General features: G+C 40.3%; 1 long non-coding RNA gene across 1 annotated transcript; it reads right to left on the bottom strand.

Annotated features, from left to right (window-relative positions):
• Nucleotides 1–7,282: 7,282 nt before the first annotated feature.
• Nucleotides 7,283–9,527, bottom strand: LOC133803668 (uncharacterized). Its single transcript, XR_009878087.1, has 3 exons — nucleotides 9,236–9,527; nucleotides 7,629–8,518; nucleotides 7,283–7,509 (listed from the first exon to the last, which is right to left on the bottom strand). It is a non-coding gene; the product is annotated as an uncharacterized LOC133803668 (long non-coding RNA).
• Nucleotides 9,528–22,164: the final 12,637 nt, after the last annotated feature.

Below are 22,164 nucleotides of genomic sequence, written 5' to 3'. Positions count from 1 at the left end.
AAAAATAATTTCTACGCGCTTATTTCTATCGTTTTAAAAAAAATAATGAATTAGTAACATGCTTTTATTACCATTATTTATCTCTTTAAAATTCTCTAAGTTGGTTAAACCTCTTAAGACATTACTTTTATTTCACAAAAATAATTTATTTAGCCATTTAAAAATATAATAAATCCATTTATTATTTTTAAATTACATAGAAATAATAAAGGCTTGAAAGTATTTTAATTATCATGTTTCCTTAGAAAATAATAATTTTATTCTAATTATCAAAATTATAAACTTGATGTGAGAAAATAATATTTCCAGGTGTGGAAAAACATATATTTTACTTGTATTATTTTTAAGACGTAATTTTTAAATAGAATTAATTAAATATTTGTTTTTAAAATATTAATAAACTTTCAGCCACTATTTAATTTATTTTAAAAATCACAAGTAAATTAAATTCAACATTTTTCTTAATTAAAATAAAAAAAAATCATAACTATTAAAATGAACACTCATAGTTATATTAAAAATATTACTTTTAATATTTTCATAGTTTAGGGTATTAATTTATCTCAACATACACATCAAATTCCTTTTATTTAAAAATACAACTTCACATTTTTACTAAAATTCCAGCAACTAAATATATCCTTAAAATCACCATTTTTATTTTTAAAAACTCACATTTTTCTCAAAAATATAAAAAAAAAATCTGTAGGTAATTATTTGAGCAAAAATATCATTTCAAGGCATCTTAAGATTTTCCATTTAATTTCTTAAGACATCATAGCACTTGAAAATTTTAATAAAGCACTCAAAACATTATTCTTATCATATACAACATCATTTTTACACAATCAGCAAGTACAATAAGTCGTGAAATTCATTCTTTTCATCATACTTCACAAAATTCATACATATTTAATTAACGACTTTTAAACACAAACCCTAACATGTTTCTACACCTCTTTTAATTATTTTAATGTTACCATTAGCATACAATAATTCATCAAACCACTTTAATACATACTCACAAGTCATAAACAAAATAATCATCTTTAACGTTGTCTTGAATATATCACTTGACATATTTCTATCATGCTTTGAACATTACCTTTAGGCCGAAATCCCCATAGCCCAAAATAATCAAATCTTTTCATGTTATTTTAAGAAAAAAAATATTCATCATCATTTTTTTGTAGATCACAATTTAAAACCCTTACGGACCCTTTTACACATGATCTTTGTTTAACAATTAATAATAATCATACAAACCATACAACATAAACATTTAACCACCAAACAAACCTACAAGATCAACAAGGATACAATAACATTATCAAATCCATCTACCAACAAGACAACATCCCCCATCATCAACCTATATCGACCACAACCCAAAACACCATGAATACCCAAGAAAACATAAAAAAAAAAAATTAGGACTAAAGATCAATTACCTCTCTTGATTGTAAAATTAAGAACACCCAAAGTGACCAATACTCAAACTATATCACCCCTTGTTCAAGCCTAGGATTTTTCGAAAACCCACAAGAGGGGAAGGAGAAAACCAACAACACAAACAAAACTCTAGTCAAGAATACAAGAATCAAGAGAAGAGAAATTACAAACATAATCATGAAGAGGCATACCTTAGAATTGATCCCTTCTTCTTGTTCTTCTTCTTTTTCTCCTTCTTCTTCACTTTCTCTCCTTCTCTCTCTAGAACTCGCCTCTCTCTCGCTCTCCTTCCCTCTAGGCTGACGGTCCAAATGAGCAAAAATGCTCTTCACTTCTTTCCTTCCCTCATTATTCTATCTACCCATAATAGCCTAAGGACAATAATTTGTAAGTTTCCCCTTGTTGATTATTTTCTTTTAATTTTTATTTAATTGATTTTATTTGAATTGGTATGGAATAAGGATGACAACATATCTTCCATTTTTAACCACAATTCACCCAAATAAAATAGGAAAAGAAATTCCCCTTTCCCACTATGCTCACACGTCCAAGCCCCTTTCCTTTTCTTTCTTTTATTTTTTTTAATTAATTTAATAAATAAATCTAATAAAATGAAACTACAAAGTGTGTCGAAAATTCTACACATGTGCACCATTCAACCAGGCACATGCACACACTCAATGGGTGAATCACTACCTACGATGCACCTTAGTGCATTCAACCAAAACTCAATATTTCATATTTTTAAAATAAATAAATAAACAACAATTAACAATTAAATTCACAAAAATTCTACCAAACAATTCTAAAAATTAATTTATACAGACAAATAAATAAAATAATTCACAACACTTAACAATTAAATAAATTAAAGCACAAAATTTAATAACTAAAAAAAAAATTTGGTGTGCTACAGTAAGATAATTCAACTTCCCAACCAACCTTCGATACTTTTCAGGATTTTCAAATGGTTCCCCATCTCCTGTAAGGTGCAGATTTGGAGTCTTTGGAGCACTACAGGGTTTTGCCCCTAATTTTCTTGTTTCAGTCAATAAGTCAAGGACATACTTTCTTTGAGATAGAAAGATAACATGTTTACTTTGAGTGACCTCAACTCATAAGAAATACTTTAGCACCCCCAAATCTTTCGTGTGAAATTGAGTATGAATGAATGATTTAAGAGAAGAGATTCCTCTAGTATCATTTCTGGTAATAACAATGCCATCCACATATACAACTAACAAAATGATGCCAACTTTTGATCGTTTGTAGAACACCGAATGATCAGACTTGCTTTTCATCATACCAAATTTCTCAATAGTCTGACTAAACTTTCCAAACCAAGCACGAGGACTTTGTTTCAAACCATATAAAGATTTTCGAAGATGACAAACTTGCTGTGACTCCCCCTGAGCAACAAACCCAAGAGGTTGCTCCATATACACCTCCTCCTGAAGATCCCCATGAAGAAAAGAATTCTTGATATCAAGCTGATGTAAAGGCCAATGATGAGTAGCTGCCATGGAAATAAACAACTGAACAGATGTCAACTTTGCAACAGGAGAGAAAGTTTCAGAATAATCTACTCCATAAGTTTGAGCATAGCCCTTGGCGACAAGACGAGCTTTCAATCGAGCAACTGACCTATCCGAATTGACCTTAACTATGAAGAAACATTTGCAACCGATAGCCCATTTCCCTGAAGGTAAATCGACCAAGTCCCAAGTACTATTATCATATAAAGCATTCATCTCCTCTATCATTGCAGTATGCCAACCAGGATGAGATATGGCTTCACGAACAGTGTTATGAATAGAAATAGGAAGATGAAAAGTTATTATAAGAAACAAAAGAAGAAATGGGATAAGTACACTGAAGTTTACCTTTGTGTAATGCAATTGGAAGATCATCGCTCGGGTTCGAATCTGATGACGAAGGAGCAAGTGCAGGACATGAATCAAGAGGTTGTCTCCTGGAGTAAACGTGAAGAATAGGAGGCTTCACAAGAACAGGTTGCGAGATTGGTGATAGATCTGAGTCAGGAGAAGAAGATGTGATAGAATAGACCAACAAATCATCGTCCTCCCCCTGACAAGTGGGAACAGGCAGAGAAGGGAAATAAGGTGTATCTTCGAGGAAAGTGACATCAATGGAGACCAAATATTTTTTAATACTTGGACAATAACACTGGTAGCCTTTCTGAATATGGGAATAACCAAGGAAAATACATTTCAAAGACTTGGGATCTAATTTAGTGACATGCAGACGAACATCCCGAACAAAACAAGTGCTACCAAATATCTTAGGGTCAACAGGAAACAAAGACTTTTGTGGAAAAAGAATTTTGTAAGATATCTCACCTTGAAGAACAGAGGACGACATTCGATTAATGAGAAAACACGCTGTGGAAACTGCATCAGCCCAAAACGATTTAGGAACATGCATTTGAAATAAGAGAGCTCATGCAGTTTCAAGAGGGTGTCTGTTTTTACGTTCTGCCACAACATTTTGGGATGGGGTATCAACACAAGAAGTTTCATGAAGTATGACATTCTAAGTCATATAAGATTGAAATAAAGCAGATGTATATTCTTTGGCGTTATCACTTTGAAAAGTATGAATTGAAACATTAAATTAAGTTTTAATTTCAACACAAAACAGGGAAAATAGCTCTGAATGACTTTTCATTAAAAATAACCAAGTTACATGAGAATAATCATCTACAAATGTAACAAAATACCTAAATCCAGGTTTAGAAAAAATAGGAGAAGGACCCCAAACATCAGAATGAACTAATTTAAAAGGAACACTAGCACGTTTATTGACTCTAAGACTCGAACTAAGACAATGATGTTTTGCAAACTGGCACGACTCAAAATTTAAGGAAGACACCGTACTATATTGAGGACAAAGCTTCTTTAGTAAAGGGACAGATGGATGACCCAACTAACAACGAGCCTCGAAGGGAGAAGGAACACTTGAGCAAGCAATAGAGTCGAGTGGCGATGTATCAAGAGCGTAGAGGCCTCCAGATTCATGACCTTTACCAATTAAGACACAACAATTGAAATTATGAGTGAGTTGACTGACAGAGAGCAAATTGAAGGATAAATTAGGTAAATGTAAGACAAAAGACAAAGAAAGCAAAGGGGTAGGAGTGATGCTGCCAGACCCACGAACACACGATGGTGACCCATCGGCTAAAGTAACTGTAGAAGTAGAAGCAGAAGACTAAAATGAAGTAAAGAGACTAGAATTACCTGTCATATGATATGTGGCACCAGAATCAATGACCTATTTTGAGGATGAGGAAAGAAGCCACACATTAGTTTTACCTGATTCAGCAATAGATGTGATAGAAGGAGATGAAGACTTAAGTGATTCCTGATACTTGGAGAACTGGGCAAACTCATCAGCAGAGATAAGAATTGATTTGTCAGAGGTATCACTATTAAATGCAACATTAGCTGAGTGTTTATGCTGGTTTTTAAACTGTAACTTTCTACACTCAAACTTGGTGTGGCTCGATTTTTTACAATAGTTGCAAATAATGCCTCTAGAATCCAACGATTGAGTGTCAAATCCTTGTGAACTACCTCCTTTGTTTCCACTTGGATTAGAGGATCTCCCAGGTACATAATTATTAATGTGAATTACAAAGGCACCATTAAGCGAAACAGGTGGTGTTATTTCCGTGTGGAGGACATGTCTAAAGACATCTTGTAAAGAGGATATATCATACCCAGAAAGAACTTGTGCCTTAGCAGAATCAAACTTAGAGGAGAGCCCAGATAGAGAGCTCAGAATAGCCATTTGCTCTCGTTGCTTTTGTTGAACCTTCACGTCACTACTAAATGGCAGCAACACATTAAGCTCTCCATACGTCTTTTAAATGCCATAAAGTAGTTTATAAGTGATTGATCTTGTTTTTCCACACGGTAAAATGCTTTGCAAACCTCATACATACGAGAGAGATTTCCTTTTCCCGAATACAAAAATTCCAAATAATCCATTAGTTCTTTAACAAACTCACAATGATTGATCAAGCCAATTACCTCACTATAAATGGAATTTTGAATCTGAAGGAACAAGCGAGCATCCTCCCCGAGCCATGCCTGTCTCAAATCACCTTTGTATTTAGGAGGATCATCAGTCAAATGGTGATCTTTGTTGATACTTCGTAAATAAAGCCGAATAGTCTTACTCATGTCCAAATAATTCGAATTATTCAGTTTATGGTCCGTTATTTTAGACATCACAGGAACCACATCAGATACCACTGATTTTGTCTCAGCCATAACCTCAAAAGCAAATATGGAGAAAACAAGTAAACAACGCAAAGGAAAGGAACCTCCTAAACACAAGATCTAAACAAAAACAAAGATGAAAATGACTGGAGAAGAACACAAACTGGGCGGAAAAGTGCCGAGAAAGATGTGGTGACCAACCGGAGTCGAAAGCATGGCACTACAAGAAAAAGACTCTATAGCGACGACAAAAGATCAAGTAGTCGCCGCCACAATGACATTGCTGTAGGTCCGTATGTGTAGCAATCTACGGCGACGGAAAAACACAGTCGTCGCAGTAATGTTTTGCTACAGCGACGACATGTCGGTCGCAGTAGGAAATCCTTTTTTTCGGTTGGACTAGATATTGCGACGACATGTGATCGCTGTTGGTGGTGCAAAATTTGAAAATTTGAATTTCAAAAAACTTCTACAGCAACGACATCGACCGCTCCATATACAGTGACGACATGCCGTCGCTGAAGAGTGCATGGGTTTATATGCCTTCAGCGACGACATGGCGTCACTATAGTATCACGAAAACTCAGATTTTCGTGTTCAGCGTGCACCCTACGGCGACGACATGTCGTTGCTGTAGGTATACAATTTTTTTTAAATATATTTAATTAATTATATTGATTAAAATTTATTTAATAAAATATTAAATATTAATTAAATAAATAAAATCAATTTAACAATATCCATAGTCTCCAAAATATAAGATAACAAAACATAAGTAGTATTGTCTTCAAAATAAAAAGCAAACAACAAAAAATATTAATAATTTAAAAATAGTAATTTAATAAAACTAAACGTCATCAAAATTAATTCCAAAGTCATTATCGTCGGGCTGTTGTGGTGGCTGTGGTGGTGGCTGTGGTGCTTGTGGTTGCTGTGGTTGTGGCTGTTGTGGTTGTTGTGGTTGAAAGCTTGCCATCATGGACTGTATCATGTTAATTAATTGATTTAAAATTTACAATCATAAAAATTCTAATAACACTGATTTTAAAATTACATTGTTAAAATTTGTACTTTTTATTTTTAATTATATATTTTTAATTTTCTATTTAATATTATTATTTTGATTTACAGTTTATAATTTTTTAATTAATTGATTTAAATTTACAATCATAAAAATTATAATAACACTAATTTTAAAATTACTTTGTTAAAATTTGTGCTTTTTATTTTTAATTATATTTTATAATTTTCTATTTAATATTATTATTTTGATTTACACTTTATAATTTTTTAATTAATTGATTTAAAATTTATAATCATATAAATTCTAATAACAGTAATTTTAAAAATACTTTGTACGATTAAAAATTCTATAGAAATTTTGGCAGCATAACAGTTGTAATCTAGCTTACTTGAAATTTAAAATCTGCATAAATACATATAAATCAGTTCCAGACATACATAAATTTAATACAATCTTTACTTCACAATTAAACAACAAAAACATATAAATTCAAAACATATTTTTTAACCTAACATATATATATAATTCAAAACACTAATTTTATCTAACCTAACATATATATACAATTCAAAACAAAAAAATATTTTAACATACCTATTTCATAAAATAAAATTAATATCAAATTCACAATAGAATTAACAAAACATACAAATTTATTTTAAAAACTACTAGAATTTAATTTAATTTAAAAATTATCTACACACTATTGCTCACAAAACAAAACAAATATTTAAAATTAAAAACAATACCCAAAAGCTTGAGATGCTCTAGATGCTCCAATACAATCTGAAAACAAAAAAAAAGCAATAGAAAATTTAACAAACTCATAAAAAATACACAAAAAAATAAAAAAAAAACTAAATTTAAAAGAAAAAACTAAAGCATTAAGGTTTAATAATACTAACCTTAACAAAAGGGGGCCAAAAATGGCTCTAGGCGGCGCTGGGCGGCGCTGCGCGACGAAGAAAACCAGAGAAAAGTTTCTCTGTTTTGGAAAATTGCAGCAAAAATGAAGAAGAAAGCCTCTGCTTGGGGGTTATATAGCCGAAACCTATAGCGACGACATGTCGTCGCTATAGGTAATAACATATCATCGTAGAGGTTCAACGCACCGTTTCACTCAAAATGGTAAGACCCTACTGTGCGACATGTCGTAGTTATAAACTACGAAAATGTGACCGAAATTTTTGGTAGTCCACTTTCCCCCGTTTTTTTGGACCCCTATAGCGACGCCATGTCGTCGCTATAGAGTACATTTTTAACTGAAACTTTCTTTTAATGGGTCTCTATAGCGACGACATGGGGTCATGGAAATTGGTAACCGCCTTTTGGCGGTTACTTTCCACTTAATCTATAACGAAGACTAATCGTTGCTATAGGGGTGAATTTTTCCTACCTTTTCACACCACGAGCACTCTATAGCGACAACATGTCGTCGCTGTAGGGCAGCAGGAATTTGGAGGGTTTTCTTTGGCATTGTTGATGACCCTATAGCGAGGTCATGTTGTCACTGTAGCCTAATAATTTCAATAAATGAAAAAAATTATTTCTCGTGATTTTCGACAGCATACAATGACGACTTTGTAGTCGTCGCTGTAGATATCGTCAATGTAGGGTCTTTTTCTTGTAGTGGTAGAACGGCGCACGCGCATGCATGCGCCTTCGCATGGGGGACCAGGCAGTGGGCTCCACTTGCGGCGTTTCTAGACATCGGACGGCGGGGTTTGGTTGATCGGCGGTTGGGCAGTCCTTCTGTGCCAACGGTGAAAACAAAAGAACACTCCAAATAGAATTTCTGAAATAGGAACCGTAAAAATGAAAGAAAATTAAACCCTAATTACATACCCCAATTTATGATGAATCCTGATTTCAAATTTCGAATCTCAACCCCATAACCTGCCTCTGATACCATGTAAGGAGATGTGAAGAGAATTGTATTTTGTAATGAAAATATAACTTCTGTTAGAAATTATTCTAGGAAACTAAATCAACGAATTAATCCTAATTGTCAACTAATAAACAACTAACATGCACACTATTACACAACTAATATTCACACTATAACACACACATTTATTTAAACACCACATTGGCTTAAGAAATATTGTATTTTTTGCATATTTAATTTCTTACAAGCTACCTTGTACACTGAGATCCTTAAATCTTTCATCTTCATAAACCTCATCACTTTAAAAAACTTCAATGCCTCATCAATACATATACATATGCATTCAATTCGACATTGGATTCATGAATGCATATACAATTAAATGAATGTATAGGGTAGATTGTAGGGTACATCTCTGTTACTCCCTGGTTATACTCCCTTGAAAGCCACATTTCCACAAAAATAAAAGAAAAATATTCAAATAAAGGGCAAATACACACAACAGACTTTAAGGGCTTCTTAAAAAACATATATGAAACATTTATTTATTGAGTGTAAATGCAGATGATAAACCCAAAAGAATAGTAAAAGGTTTTATTTTATGAAAATTCACGAATACCCAACCTTCAATTAAGTTGTAGCACACATCAATGGCTTCTTCCAGCAATAGTAGTCGGCCTGCCATGAATGATGGTAATAGAAGGAACAAGGTGAAGACGCCACCCATCTCATGAGGCCAACGCAAGTCGTGTGAAGAGGCTACATACATCCTCTGAAATTGCCTCCCAAAATAGAAGAAGTTGGTACCCAGTCCACCGCGTAATGAGGTGAGATAGGGAGGAGATAGAGAGCATGGGGAGAGAGAGAGAAAGAAAGAGGATGAGCTAAGAAAAGGTCGAGCAAAAAGTTTGCAAAAAAAAACCACAACCGTCAAAAACAAAAAACAATAAAATTACCTAAATAGACTTATTGAACTCAAAAAGTATACATTTTTTGTTATCATATAAAAAGTAAATACGAAATAACATGCGGATAGAACTAGCAAAAAAGATTGACGAAGCGCTCTTTTACTAACGTATAGATATAGATATAGATATCTATACTATATATTATAAGTGTAGGTTTGGTTCATCTTTTATTCCCAATTTATTTGACTTTTTACTTTATCAATTTTGATGTAGTAATAGAATTTTTAAATTAGCTAAGGTTGTTTTGGTAGTTTCATAGTTTTTTGTTTTGTACTATTCTATATATTTTTTCTTATACCTCAACCTTTTTTTTTGTTTTATTATGCATCTATATTTGTAATCGTAATGCTTTTTTTAAATATACTTTTTATTGTTTTTAATTATTTCTTCTCCGAATATATATAAATATAACATATATTTTTCTAATCATTTTAACACATATATATATAATAACTGAAAATATAATTAATATTTTTTGCCTTTTAAAGAATAGTTAATATTTTTTCTTCAATTTTTACTTATTCTTACAAACATATAATTTAAACTACATATATATAATTGTTATACCCAGATTTCGAGCCATGAGGATTGTGACCTCGAAAGCTGGATTCATATTGAATGAACTCGTAAAGTCTGGAATATGTTCGAAATCTAAACAACGAGCCTGCGAAGCAGAGACGACTTCGAAGATGGTAGCCTCGAAATCCTCACGAGCTCGAAGGGTAGGCCCCGAGGTGCATCTGTTCTCTGGGATGACCTCGGATTAGGGGCTCCGAGCCTGACGCGCGTACGAGCTCGAAGTCATGTGGCCTCGGGAGATGTTATAGTTCGAAAGTCAATAGGAAACCTGGGGGAATAGGGCCTTGGTGATATAGGATAATAACTTTGAATATCCTAATAAATCACCAATAACAAGACGCGGTCTACATTTATTACTGTAAATCCCCTACAATCAAGGGATATTATTTGATCAGTTATACGCCCCCTGGTCTTCAGGGGACGTTTCCTTTTATATCGGATTGCAGGCATTTAATGCCATTTAATTTATTTGCATATAAAGAGTAACTACCCGAAATATGTGGGATAGTATTATGAAATCTTCTCTATAAATAGAGAGGTCACGCACCATAGTAAAGGACCGAATTTTTGTGATCTTGAGAGAAAACTCTGAAGAATTCATCCTTGAAGAATTTTCAGAGATCATCTTGAGTTTAATAACAAAGACTCGTGGACTAGGCAGATTTAACTGCTGAACCACGTAAAAAATCGTGTTTGTATTATCATATTTTTATTGGCCATTACTGATTATTGTTTACGTGCTCTTCTTTCACTGTTGACGAAAAACAGCGTCAACAGTTTGGTGCTTTCATTGAGAGCCTTAAGCATTCATCCCTGAGTAAGTCATGGCCACTAATAATCAGAACGCTCCTGAAGAGAATTACCCAAGACGTCCTGGGAAACAACCAATGGAAAACCCAGATGTCGAAGAGAGAAGTGGATCTTCCGATTCTCGGGGACCACCTGCTCCACCAAGGGATGAGGATATGTATTACAATCCTGAGCGGTATGTTCCCATTGTGGAACTTGAGAACTGACAACTGAAACAGCAGCTGGCAAAGGCCAACAAACGGAATGAGGAGTTAGCAAGGATAGCCGCAGAGGCGCAAGTGGCTCAGCCCCCGCCTTCGCATGAAAACCAAGCCCCTCCTCCAAGGGACGTACACGTTCCTCCCCGTAGACCCCGTGGGCGCCCACGGAAAGATGCTGCCACGAGAAGGCCGGCTCAACCTCTAGCACCAGTAGAACCATCCGCTCCCCCTAGGCCCCAGAGAAGTACTCGGGCTAGGGCCCCGGTTAATCCACCTATGGAAGTACCTGCGGGAACTGAGAACAACCGAGCCCTTGCAGAGGGTCGGACTCAAATCCCTGGGAGTGCACCAAATGCAACCAACCCATCTCGGGCAAACTCCGGACCGTCTAGGCCGCGAAATGGATGGCAGCCACCGTCACCCATACGGTTCCCTCCATCACCAATAAGATATCCTTCGCCCACTCGCAGGAATGCTCAACCAGTTCGAGATCAGGGCGAAAGGCGTGCAGGAGGGAGACAAGGAAACGGGGAAGATTTCCAGGAGCGGAGAGGTGCCCCATCAGAAAGAAGTCAAACATCCCGGTCTCGCACGGCGGAGACGAGGCGGCATGGAAGAAATCCATCTCGAAATAACTATGCTACAAGTTTTACCAGTGATGACTCTGGAGATACCAGGTCGGTCAGCATGCATGACCGAGGTCGTAAGAATACTGGAAGCCACAAAAATTGCCCCGACCTGCGAGAACACCTGAATCAGAGTCGGGGTAATGTTGACCCGATAAATCCGGACCTGCGGGATCGCTTGAATAGGCGTAAAGATCCCTTATGGAGGCGCGATCCTAGAATTGTGATCGATGATAACCGATTCCAGACAGTACCTCTCACGGACCCAATCCAAGAAAGAATTGATCAGCTTGAAAAGGCCTTTAGGCTTTTGAAAAACGAGCAAGAGCACGATCGATATGAAGACTCTGACGAGGAGCTCGAACCATTTGCTCCCCATATTTCCAACACTCCATTTCCCCAAGGGTTTCGGATCCCCCACGTCCCAACGTTTGAAGGAAAGACCGACCCGTATAGTCATCTGAGTACGTTCAACACCATAATGAGAGCCAGTAACGTGGGTTACGAGCTCAGATGCATGTTGTTTCTAGCATCGTTGACGGGACCAGCCAAAAGTTGGTTCGAAAAATATAAGAGACACTCAATAACTTCTTGGGAGCAGCTGTCTAAAGACTTTAAGAAGCAGTTCAGAGCCATGATGGGAGTTAGACCAGAGGCATCAACCCTAACTAACGTTCGGCAACAACCGGGCGAAACGTTAAAAAGTTACCTAATAAGGTTTAATTTGGAAGTCGCCCGAGCTCGGAACGTAGATGACAGTGGACACCTAATGGCTGTCCAAGCTGGATTAATGCTAGGGAGTGCCCTCTGGGACGACATGCAAAGAAAACCGGTGAGGTCCATAATCGAGTTTAACAGACGGGCGCAGAGGTTTGTCAATGTAGAGGAAGCAAGGTCGACACTTAATGTGACTTCCCAGCCCGAAACTACAACGATAAACGTTAACTCTGCCTCAACCTCGGCGGATCCAGCAGCTACAAAGCCCGTTGTGGAAAACCCCTCCAAGAGGAAAAAGAACGAAGGGAGTAACCCTGAAGCCGAGGGAGGAAAGAAAAAGAAAGGGGAGAGATATTTCTCTGTGTACAGAGTGTACACTGAGCTCAACGAGTCTCGGGAGAACATATACCTGGCCAATGAAAACCAGGTCCCCTTTAGGCGTCCGGACCCGATGAGAAATCAAAAGTCCAAGAGGGACTCCAGTAAGTATTGTCGATTTCATAGAGACACCGGACATACTACCGATGAATGTCGACAGCTGAAAGACGAGATCGAAGGATTGATCTCGAGAGGCTACTTCAGACAATATGTCAAGAACTAGAGTACTAGTCAGGCGGCCGCGAGCCAGAAAGTAGTCGCGCCTCCACCCGCACAAAACAATAATTCTCGAGCTCGGGAAGAAGAAAGGCCCTCGCCAATAGATGGAGAGGATGTAATAACCATCTCGGGAGGGCCTCATCCCGCAGGAATGGGCAGGAATGCCCAAAAGAGATACGTGAACGAGCTGAAAACTGGGGATGGGTCCCCCTATGAACCCGAACCTAGGGCTCCAAAAAGCCAGAGGATTGAAACACAACCAATAACCTTCACTGAGGAAGACACGTCCCATGTCCAGTTTCCTCACCATGATCCGCTGGTCATCACTCTCCAGCTGGCCAATAAAAGGGTTCACCGAGTTCTCGTAGACAATGGGAGCTCAGTCAACATTCTCTATAAACCAACCCTTGAGAAGATGGGACTCTCCCTTCGCGACCTGAAAGCATGTGCAACTACTTTATACGGTTTTTCAGGAGAAGGGACCGCCTGCATGGGATCCATCGAGCTCCCTGTAACCTTGGGAGACTACCCAGTCTCGGCAACCAAGATGATGGAGTTCGTGGTAGTAGATCTACCATCAGCCTACAATGTGCTGCTCGGGAGACCCGCCCTGGTCCGGCTGGGGGCAGTATCATCAGTAAGGCATCTGTCCCTTAAGTTCCCGACCCCTAGCGGCGTCGGAACATTAAGGGGAGATCAATTGGCTGGGAGGGAATGCTATAGCATTTCCCTGAGAGGAAAGAAACAGACGAGCGCACAAACACTCGTCATTGTTCAAAGTAAAGACGGAACGGTCTTAGAAATTGATGAAGAGATCGATCCAAGGGTTGAGGAGAAAGCTGACCTCGAACCCTTAGAGGAGCTCGAAGAAATCCAGCTCGAGGAAGCCGATCCCTCGAAAAAGGTGAAGGTTGGAAAACACCTCCAAGATGAGACAAAATAGCAACTAATTTGCTTTTTGAAGAAGAACCAAGATGTCTTCGCGTGGTCGCACTCAGACATGGTGGGAATAAGTCCGAATATAGCAAGCCACACACTGAATATAGACAAAAGCTTTCCTCCGAAACAACAAAAGCGAAGACCTGCTGGACGAAGACAGAAAGAAGGCACTAAAGGAGGAGGTTGACAGGTTGAAGGCAAACCGATTCATTAGGGATGCCTTTTACCCTGACTGGGTAGCCAATCTGGTGTTGGTCCCAAAACCCAATGGGACGTGGTGGACCTGTATTGACTATTCAGACCTCAACAAAGCTTGCCCGAAAGACTGTTTTTCGTTACCAAGGATTGACCAGCTCGTGGATGCCACGGCGGGGCATGGCCTGATGTCCTTCATGGATGCCTATTCTGGATATAACCAGATTCCCATGCATGCCCCCGACCAAGAACATACGAGCTTCATAATTGATAAGGGTCTATACTGTTACAATGTCATGCCATTCGGGCTCAAAAATGCAGGGGCCACATACCAGCGGCTCGTGAACATGATGTTTTCAGAACAGATAAGCAACAACATGGAGGTTTATGTTGACGACATGCTTGTCAAGTCTCAACTTAACGATAACCATGTTGACGACCTCGAAGAGTGCTTTGGCGTGCTCCGAAAGTATAACATGAAACTGAATCCTCAGAAGTGCACTTTCGGGGTATCATCAGGAAAATTCTTGGGCTTTATCGTAAACACTCGTGGAATAGAAGCTAACCCTGACAAGATCAAGGCCCTGATTGACATGCCCTCACCTCGAAGACACAAGGATGTCCAAAGTTTGACCGGCAGGATGGCGGCCCTAAGTAGGTTTATTTCAAAATCTACGGACCGTTGTCTCCCGTTTTTCAACCTTTCGAGGGGAGGAAAGAAATTTGAATGGACAGAGGAGTGCGAGCTGGCATTCCAGGAACTTAAAAAGCACCTCACCGAACCCCCCATCTTATCAAAACCTGAAACGGGAGAAATACTGTACCTATACCTTTCCACCACCGAACATGCAATAAGCGCAGTACTCGTTCGAGAAGAAGATAAGATACAAAGACCCGTTTACTACATCAATAAAAGATTATTGGGGGCAGAGTCAGATACCCCCTGATGGAGAAGCTGGCGCTTAGTCTAATTCATTCGTCTCGTAAACTCCGCCCCTACTTTCAGGCGCATCCCATCCATGTGCTGACTGATCAACCACTTAGGCAAGTCTTGTCTAAACCAGAAGCTTCAGGTCGACTTCTTAAATGGGCTGTTGAGCTCGGACAGTTCGAGATCACCTACCACCCGAGGACGACCATTAGGGCACAGGCGTTGGCGGACTTTATAGTGGAATGTACTAGTATGACCAACGACGAAGTCATAACCCCGGCCCACGAGTTGTGGAAACTATACGTCGATGGCTCATCCAATGAAAATGGATCGGGGGCAAGGATCATTTTGATTACCCCCGCAGGAAGCAAATTTCATTCTATCTTGAGATTCAACTTCAAGGCGTCAAATAATGAAGCCGAATACGAGGCTTTACTGGTGGGGCTTCGCATAGCCAAGGAGCTCAAAGCTAAAGCAATACATTGCCACAGCGACTCCCAGCTTGTGGTTAACCAAATCCTAGGAGAATACCAGGCTCGTGGCACAAGAATGGCAGCTTATTTGGAGAAGGCAAAATCCGCATTGGAGTGTTTCGAATTCTATACAATCGAAGAGGTTCCCCGAGAACGGAACTCAAATGCAGATGCCTTAGCTCGGCTCGCCACCTCCACCGAAAATGAAGAACTGAACGTTGTTCCCATAGAACACCTATCGGTACCTAGCATTAACGAGCTAGAGGAGGAAGATGTGTGTATGATCGAAACATAGTCTACCTGGATGACCCCAATAGTTGAATATCTCGAAAACGGAGTCCTTCCAAAAGATCAGAACCAGGCTCGAAAGTTAATGTATCAACTTCCCCGTTACACCATTTTGGACGGAAAGCTATACAGAAGGGGATATTCCATGCCATTACTTTGGTGCGTAACTCCACCCGAAGCTAAGAAGATCATTGAAGAAATTCATGAAGGGTTCTACGGAGATCACACCGGGGGGCATAGCCTATCCAAGAAGATCATATGCCAAGGATATTTCTGGCCTACTATTAAAACGGATTCCTTCGAATACGTGAAGAAATGCGACAAATGCCAGAGATTCGCCACGATTCCCCGAGATCCACCATCCGAGCTGACCATGTTGACTTCCCCATGGCCTTTCGCGGTATGGGGAATCGACCTCATAGGCTCCCTCCCCACTGGCATAGGTGAAGTAAAATATGATGTAGTCGTCGTGGATTACTTCACGAAGTGGACGGAGGCTGAACCATTGGCAACAATAACTTCAAAAAAGATCCTTGATTTCGTGGTAAAAAACATCGTATGCCGATATGGGGTGCCGAGGAAGATTGTATCCGACAACGGAACCCAGTTCGATTGCGACTTGTTCACCAACTTTTGTGAAAAGAACGGCATAATAAAGAGTTTCTCGTCACTAGCTCATCCTCAAGCGAATGGCCAGGTCGAGGCTGTGAACAAAACTCTCAAGAGTTCTCTAAAGAAAAAGTTGGAGGAGGCGAAGGGACGATGGCCCGAAGAATTTCCCCAAGTCTTATGGGGATATAGAACCACAGCTCGAACATCAACGGGGCATACCCCGTTCTCTTTAGCGTACGATTGCGAGGCAATGTTGCCTATTGAGGTCGAAATCCCAACAATCTGAACTCAGATTTACGACCAAAATTCAAACCACACTCAGCTCGAGGAAACCTTAGACTTGATTGAAGAAAAGAGAGAAGAAACTCAGCTGAGAAACGTTGCCTACTAGCAACGAGCTACCAGGTATTTCAACAAGAGGGTTCGAGATCGAAGGTTCGGAATGGGAGATCTGGTGTTGAGACACGTATTTTTAGCAACACGAGATCCGACAGCTGGTGTGCTCGGGCCGAATTGGGAAGGGCCATAGCAGATAGAGTCAGTCATCCGGCCCGGTGTTTACAAGCTATCAAGATTGGATGGGAGCCTGGTACCACGAGCATGGAACGGCGAACACCTAAGACCTTACTACCAGTAGTATAGGAAAAGTGTTGCCTGTAACCATGATTTTCTATCTGTATTAATTTGTCTGCTTTTGAATTTCATCAAATAAAGATCTATTTCGTTCAATATGTTATCTTTTTTTATTTTTGCAATCTCTCTTAATATAATAACCTATGGTCACACTCATAGGATATTAAGGGGGCATTATGGGTATATACACCATTAGCTTAAAAAATAAAATAACATGCATGAAAAGCATAAAAGTATTTGGATGTAACTAAATACGCGAGCTTAGATAGTTTGGACATAACCGAATTATCAAAAACATAAGTATTTGGATATAACCAGATACGCGAGCTTAGATAGTTTGGACAACCAAATTATCAAAAGATAATAACGTTTGGATTTAATCAAATGAGCAAACTTAACAGGTTTGGAGCAAACCAGCTAAAACTAATCGACGATAAGTAGGAACCTAAACCTACTTCGAGATAAGTCGAGATCGAGGCTGGAATATCTTAAAGGAAAATAGTTTCGAACTCATAACCTTGGAGTAATAACCGAGGACAAGAAAATGCAACTAAGCAATAAGATATAACTAAACCATTCATATTACATACCATACAAGTACTTTCGGGTTCATGGTAAAAGTAATATCCAACCTTGATGAATAACAAGATCGGAAGCGGATAATTCGAGCAAGCGATGCATGAATGCATCGAGTCTCGAGCCTAAATCCAAACTATGTTTGTATGAATAAATAAACATAAATGATTCATCAATATAAAATGTGCAAAATATTTCGAGCCAAGAAATGTAAAGCATATATAAGTCAATATAAAAAGAAATTGTATCAGCCCTGTGGGCATAAATTAAAGTAATTACAAAAATAAGGGGACACAGCCCCAAGGTAAGATTTCCCCGAGATCAGATTCAAGAAGGAGGAGTCTCCTTGGCCTTCTCAGCATCAGCAGCACTGGACCCCTCAGGACGAATAGCATGACTATCCTCCTGAGCACCTTCGGAGGCAGCCTCCCAAGCAGCCTCTTCCGCCTCGAGCCGAGCATTCCACTTATCCAGAAGCTTCGCCTCAAGAGGACCTAAGAAGCTGGTATCCAGGTCTTCGTTGTTGGCCCACATTCTGTACATGGCTGAGTCAACCGCCTGGTCCTTCTTCTCCTTATATTCAGCAAGGAGACGAGCCTTCTCGCCCTCAATTATGTCAAAGGTAGCGGCCTGATCTTCTTTGAGCTTTTTGTTAGCCTCTTGGAGCCGAGCGTACTCCTTCTCAAGCTCCGCGAGCCTGGCATTCTCTTTCTCAAGCTTCGCGAGCCTAGTATTCAGCCCCTCAAGCTCGGACACTTTGGCCTTAAGCTCCTCGGCTCCTGCCTCAAGCTTTTCATTTGTTGCCTTCAGGTCGTCACTCGCCTTGAGTTGAAGATCCTTCGCCTCCTGAGCATAAGACTTGCTCGAGTGGATCTCGTTATTCAACCTATAGTTGAGCTGGGCAGTAAAGGCAAGAGACTGACAAAATAAAAAACCGTCATTAACGCCAGGACTATGTAAATATAACTAAGAAGTAGAAGAAAACTTACCGCGGCAGCGAGCTCGATACTCTTCTCATAGAGAGCAGTGCAATCTCGAGCGTTGTTCAGGTATTTCCATTGAGGAGCTTCGAGACTGCTGAAGCTCTGGCCGACTCGGGACATGACATCTGAGCACAACATAGACCCATGGGATCCAGGCGCTTTGTCAATTACATACTCATCGACATGAGTAGAAATTGACAGCTTCTGAGTTCGAGAAGCAGAAGGCATTCTAGGAGCTGGACCAAGGGCTGGCTGGACCGCTACAGGAAGTTGAGGCTCGGTCGTTGTGGAGGCACCAACCTGCGAGGTCAGCGCCACTGCAGAGGCACCGACCTGCAAGGTCGGCGCCGCTGTGGGAGCACCAACCTGGGAAGTCGTCTCCGCGACGGAGCTCATAACAGGTGGAGCAGAAGGAGTTTTTTCGGACCTCCTGGGGACTTTGGTGGGCCGATCCACCTTTCGCGACCCCGCCCTGGGACGCTTGCTCCTCTTGGCACCACCACTTTCGATGATGTTGTCAAGGTCGGAATCCATCTTGTCTGCACAAGTCACGACACAAGGTGAATCATAACAAAAAGAAGGAATAGTATATAAAGTGATTCAGTATCGCACAAATATACAAAGCAATGACAGAAGAAACCTAACTAGAACTCTCCCCCGAGCTCGAGCTCGGGGACCATGAGATTCCCCCATCTTCAGAAGAGGCGGGGGGAGTACCTTCCCTATAGGTGGACGTCAACCTCGAAAGGTCCCTATAATCATTGGTCCCATATTGGACGGCTATCCCGTCCCACACCTTGTTCAGACTGTACATGGTGTCATACTTCCCGAGCCAACTATCAAACCTATGAACTCGGTCGTCTACCCAAGTCCATATGTAGAAGTGGTCTCTATCATCCGGGCATAAAACTAACCTATCGGGTTTATGTTTTAATAAGGTGGGGGACCACATTCTCGAGCTAAGGATGAATTTACCTTCTTCATCCGAGTCTGAGCTCGAGGCTTCATCATTAGCCTCGTTCCCCGATGGCGGACTCCTTCGGCGAGCTGGAGGTGGAGGCCTCACCACTCTCCTCGGAGGGAGGATGCCTATGGGCAAAGGCACCTGCTCCCAATGATCATACTTGTTATTGGACCAGTCTGAGGTGGACTGGCCATCTCCCAAAAGCCCGTAAGCTCGGAGCTTACTCTCATGTAAGAGGTACGAGAGAGACCTCCGGCCATAAGGGAGTTGGAGCAGAGTCTCTCTATGCTCCTTCATGGCGTCGTCGGGTATAGGGCGGTGAAAATTGGCTGGAAAATAAGACACACTACAACTAAGTACGAACCTACAAATAAGAGCCCGAGCACAGAGATAAAGAAGGTTGGAATACTTACAAATCCGCCTGAATGAGTAGCATCGAGACGGGGACAGGCCATCTGTCCAGAAGAAGGCTTTTTTGAAATTAGGTGGATGATTAGGGAGATCCTCAAACACCTTTTTCTCTTTGGGATAGCTCAAAAGGTAGTAAAAGCCATCTCCTCCCCGAGCTCGGGAGGGATTACTTTTCAGACAGAAGAGATATAAAATCTCCTGTGGCGAAGGTCCTTCCCACTTCAGCTCGTGGTATAGCGACCTCAGGGCAGACAAAACCCTGTAAGAATTGGTGTTGAGCTGGAATGGAGCCAACCCAACAAAATCCGTGAAGTCCTTGAAAAAAGACTTCAAAGGCAATAGCGCTCCTGCCTTCATGTGTTCCTGACTCCATGCCGTGTACCTCAGCCTGTTGTCAGGGTTTCCAGTCCCTGGGGCATAGCAGCTACGTTCGCTAGCGGTCGGAGCTTGACATCTCAAGGAGCTTGACAACCTGAGGCCATGGAAGGCCAGAATATCAGTTATCTGATTTATCGAGGTAACCGAGCTACAATAGTGCTCGGCCTCGAAGATTTCTCTCCTCGGTTGCAAGGTAGAAGGCTCCCCCATGAGTGAAAATTGGAGCTCTCCCGGGCTGTACGCAACGGTCACTATCAATTTAGGGTCGAGTGGGATCGGCCTGGGCCCTGAGATGGATTCTGGATAAATAGCCTCTCGAAGGATCCTCCTTTTCTTCTCTATGACCTCGTCAATTTGGCAGCGATAATGAGCTCGAATATCCTCCTGTTCGCGCGCGAGGTCGTACTCGTGAATTCGACGTTGATTCTGAGCAAACAGCGACTCCGGGCTCGGGGTTTTGGGCGAGTAAGGGATTGCCAGCAACGACCCCCACCGTCTTTCCAGATTCCGTGACATCTAGCGAGAAAGAAAAAATGGTGAGGGCCATGCATGCAAGAGTCCAAGAATTACGAGCTTGACAGGACAAGCTCGGAGTTTAAGAACAAAACGAGCTCGATATTAAGACCCTATTAAAGAGTCAGAACGTGTATTCTACGGGAAAAAGGAGGAGAGTGGACATACCTTTTTGAAAATCTCGAAATATCAGGGAAAAAAGGTGGCGATTATTCAGAAAAGGTAACATTGGGTATCGTGCATTCTTTAAAACCAAGATTTTGCACCCAAATATCTTGGTGTGCAAGATACGTCTTTTAAATTTTGCAAACCCAGAAAAAAAAAAGAGATCATGTTTGGGTTTGTTCTACATATAAACTGGATTTAGAACCAGTAATGGGAAAACCTAAATCTAAATACCTATTGGCCGAAGCATCCTAGAATATCAAACTGCGAAATAAACTAGTGCATTCCCAGGAACAAAAACAGCAAAAGCCGGAAACTGATAAATATATATATATATATAAATATCAGATACTTACACAATAACGGCGATTGCAGAGAAATCGTTGATTGAAGGAGAGGCTGCAGGTATGAGCTTACGGTCTCGAGCAGATTGACGGTCCTCTGTTTCTTCAGCTGAGAAAACATGCACAAGCAAGAAGTTCCCAGGGAGAGTTTTCTGGTTTTGTTTTTGTTCTTTCTTTTGATGAACGAAAAATAGAAGGAAGACGAAGAATGAGGTCTTATATATAGACGGTAAAAGAGGATTAATCTGGGGCGTTGAATAAAATCCTTGCAAGATCCAACGGATAGGGATTACTGATATGATGGTACCATAAAGGTGGCAGACGAATGATCGTGGGCAGATTTCCAAGGTACTCGAGTACCCTGAATAAGCAATACCCAACTGACACGTGTCCATTCTCAAGTATGTGACGGTACGGTTCCTGAAGAAGGTAGTTCAAAAGTTTCCTTCTCATAGGATTCGAACAGATACTTTTGAGGGGGCAAGATGTTATACCCAGATTTCGAGCCATGAGGATTGTGACCTCGAAAGTTGGATTCATAATGAATGAACTCGTAAAGTCTGGAATATGTTCGAAATCTAAACAACGAGCCTGCGAAGCAAAGACGACTTCGAAGATGGTAGCCTCGAAATCCTCACGAGCTCGAAGGGT

Source organism: Humulus lupulus, chromosome X (genome assembly GCF_963169125.1).
Source record: "Humulus lupulus chromosome X, drHumLupu1.1, whole genome shotgun sequence".
NCBI classification, from domain to species: domain Eukaryota; kingdom Viridiplantae; phylum Streptophyta; class Magnoliopsida; order Rosales; family Cannabaceae; genus Humulus; species Humulus lupulus.
This window is presented reverse-complemented; position numbering and strand designations above follow the sequence as displayed.